Raw genomic sequence first — 4,042 nt, forward strand, 5'->3', positions numbered from 1 at the left:
TGACTTAGCTAGATTAAACTGATATCAAGATAAGGTCAGAAAGCGATAAAACGCATAGAGATACCGGACCGACAGACAGACCGACAGACCGACCGACCGACATAGTGAACTATAGAGTTGCGTCCACGCGACTAATAAGCGTGTGAAAATGAAACATCGAAATTCAGTTTGATTTGCCTGAGCCTACGATCCCTGGACTGCTCCAACAGAGCAGTAAATCTTCAACAAATAAAATATTCTCTCCATCCAAGGAAATGGAACTTTTCTTTACAGGTACCTTCAAGCATATATTATGCCTAGAAAATAAATTGTTTACCCTACAGACTTCTATGGTTTGAGGTTTTTTAAGTGCAAACTTTGTTAGAATGTCTCTGCCATTGGGTCACAGAATAAATGAGCCTTTTGAACAGCATATTGTTCTGGAATCCGGATTAAATCTGGATTAAACAAGATAAAGGTGAGTCAGTGTCCGCGCATTCATTACTAGGTACAAACTTTAACTCTAACTATATGGAACTAACAGATGGAACGGCTGCAAAAATTGCACTGAAAAAGGGTGAAAGAACCATCATTTTATATGATACTATTAAAGTAAAACATGTTCAAGCTGTTTTGAAAACGTACCCTATTGCTCATCATATTTTAAGGATAATTTTTTCACTACAAGCAGCAACCAAGGTTCCAAAGTGTCCATAAATGGAACGGGAGTATACCGACTAGAACATCTGGTGGGTATTCAAAATTAAAGAAGATTCAGAGGTAATAATTTATGTAAGGCCAGATATGTTGCAAGGGCCTAGGATAGAGCAAGGACGAAGGCATCGACTATATGCAACTTTTATTTTCATGCCCCAAAGATACTAACAAGATATATTGCACAGGCAGAGGGTTTTGAGATCCCAGAAATGGGAATAAATTAGTGTACCGGTTAAATAAATCCATATGTGGCCTCAAACACTCCAGGAGAACAAAATGCACTGTAAAACACCAAATGGTTTTAACCAATCAAGAAAAATATAGTTAAAATATGAGTAGAAGACACAGCCAGTAGTGACACAACCTTGATAAATATGTTTAAGGGTCATTCTTTAGTAAGTGTCTAATTTCAGGTTTATAAAAAATTGATTTTTAAAACTTATTTTTTTTATTTTAAAGTTTATTCGGATAAATGAACATATATTACACTACATGGCAAGCTTATGTTTAGTATATATTTCATCTGTATTTTAAAAAAACATGGTTCAAGTATGCAGTCTAATCTGTTACTTAGGGAATAAACAAGACTGGAAAAGAAAAACAAAATTGTGTTGGTGAGGAAAAAAACTGTATACAGTAGTATCGAAGAATTGATAATAGAAATAATTTAATTCCATATTCCATCGGACAAACGGATGCACCGCCGATTTTACTACCAGAAATAAAAAATAAAGCAAAAGAAAAACACAAAGTAGAGGACTTTCTTTTTGCGGAGAAAGGAAATATAGAATGCAAAGCGGGACGTATTGCTGAAAATAAGAACGATAGCTTAATAACTTGTGTACAAGCTAAAGACAAGAAAGGGGCTTGGATCTGCCCAGTGTGTCAACGGATCCCTAGCATTCTTTCAACATAGAAATAATTTAATAATTCCAAACCTGTTATCTTTTCCATATTTATATAATAGTATGATGCTATATGTCCCAAATCATTTACTATTTCAAAAACCAATGGTCCTGTTTTTGCTGTCAGAAATATACCATATGCAGGAATCGAAAGAGAAACTGAAGTTTTTAAGACAATCTCAAACAAATGGAATTAAGGCAGAATTCAAGATGGACTTGTTCTCAAAACAAGTTAACAATAACCAGAAATAAGGAATGATAGTTGATACTTTCAACTTCAGACAAATGAGCCTTTGAACAGCACATTGTGCTGGATTAAACAAGATTCAGGTGTGTTCACCTTCGTTCAATAAAAAAAGGAAAAGAAAAAAAAAGAAATACCTCTACTCATTACAGTTTGTTTGACCCTTTTTGTTTTCATCATGTGTTCTGTTTGTGTGGGTATGTCTTGTTTGACTTTTTGGAATTTATCAGCATTTTTTTATAGACACTTTTAAATGTTTTAATCTCATAATTTATTTGTAAATTGAAACAAATGTTTCTTATTGTTATTCTGATTTTGAAAGAAATAAATTTTTGCTTGAATTGAATTGAATTCTTTTATAAAAGTTATAAAATTTTACACTGGATACTATGGAACGCCTCCTCCAATGGCATGATGTTTGGTGTGTACTGCATGATGATTAGTGTGTACTGCATGATGATTAGTGTGTACTGCATGACGATTGGTGTGTACTGCATGACGATTGGTGTGTACTGCATGACCATTGGTGTGTACTGCATGACCATTGGTGTGTACTGCATGACCATTGGTGTGTACTGCATGACCATTGGTGTGTACTGCATGACCATTGGTGTGTACTGCATGACCATTGCCGGGTGTGTACTGCATGACCATTGGTGTGTACTGCATGATAAATGTGAACTGAAGGCAGAGGAGGTGTTCCATACGATACCACTACTGCAAATGTCATTTGAGATAATACAGGCACAAACAAAGGAAATGTCAAATGCCCAGGAAGAGTCAGTAGATGCCGTAGGCCTATATAGATTTCAAGGAAGTAAAGGTAAACAAACACGTACAATTGCACAACAAATGTAGCTTATGTGGCAGAAAGAACCATCAAAGAGAACAGTGTTGGCTTAAAAGAGAAAACGTGCAACAACTGGGGTAAAGTGGGACAAGGTGTATGTGGTAATAAATATGGACTTTGAACTGGAGATCAGCTGTGACACCGATCCCAAACAATGTAAATGTGATGTTCTGTTAGAACCTACCAGTAAACAATGTTTTATAGTTTCAAGAGGGGAAAGTAAACCTAAATGCTTGCCTTAGTTGTATGTTATCTACATTAATAATAACAACAACCCAGGTTTGTATGAAATTAGCCAAAAAAATTGATAAAAAATAATAAAATTATGCTAGGTGGCAGCACAAAATTATGCCAGATTATGCCAGGCACAGACAAAATAGTACAAAAACAATGTGTCTGAGGGTATTCAGGTTTTCGACTAGGTAAATTATGCTAGATTGAGTACAAATTATGCTAGTTTTTTAGAAAATATGCTAGATATGCTAAATCGTGGTATCTATGCTGTCGAATTGGGTTTTCAAATTATGCTAGATTTTCAAAAATTATGCCTAGCATAAATGCTAGATGCCAGATGGGGCAAAATTATGCTAGATTTGGCCACTATGCCACAGGTGGACCAAGAACTAATCCAGTTGCTAAGCCTCGAAGAGACAATTTTTTCCACATTTAGTTTATTTTGGTCCTAAAAGAGGAATAGTAACGGGTATTTAATGGCTCTGCTTCTTTCACTTCATGAAATATTTTAAAATCTTGAAACGGAAATTGATAAACTATATCAAAAACAAAACCGAATTGCTGTAGTGTTACGATGATGTTCAAATTCGATCAAAAGTATGCCGAACAAGGTGAAAAAAAACACTAACATTTTTCTTAGGGCTAGAAAAGCGTAAGACATACAGTAAAATCAATCATAGCCTTATTGATAAACAAGGAAACAAAATTATACTGTTGTAGATAGGATAATTGAAGAACAAGTATTTCATTATAAGGATCTTTATAAATGTGTTTGAAATGAGAATTTTAACAATGATTATGATAAAGTTATTGAAAACTTAGTATTCCCATGCTACATCGCACACGCCAATATTGATTATAAAGCTTTTATTTGTTTGCATATTTTAGTGTTTATTATTCTGTTTCTATTTTTTTTAGGCTTCAGGAAGAAGCTGAGCATTTCATCAGCCAAGGAGTGTAGGCCCCTGAAATGGACAAGTTTTTATATAAGATTTATGTTACTAAAATATTGCTCGTTTAATGATGAATCTTCAATTCCAGAGTAAGAATTAAAAATAGGATTTAGCATGGGGTATCACTAAAGATGGTGAAATTTCCCTTTTATTTATTCAT

This window comes from Antedon mediterranea, chromosome 9, assembly GCF_964355755.1.
Source record: "Antedon mediterranea chromosome 9, ecAntMedi1.1, whole genome shotgun sequence".
NCBI classification, from domain to species: domain Eukaryota; kingdom Metazoa; phylum Echinodermata; class Crinoidea; order Comatulida; family Antedonidae; genus Antedon; species Antedon mediterranea.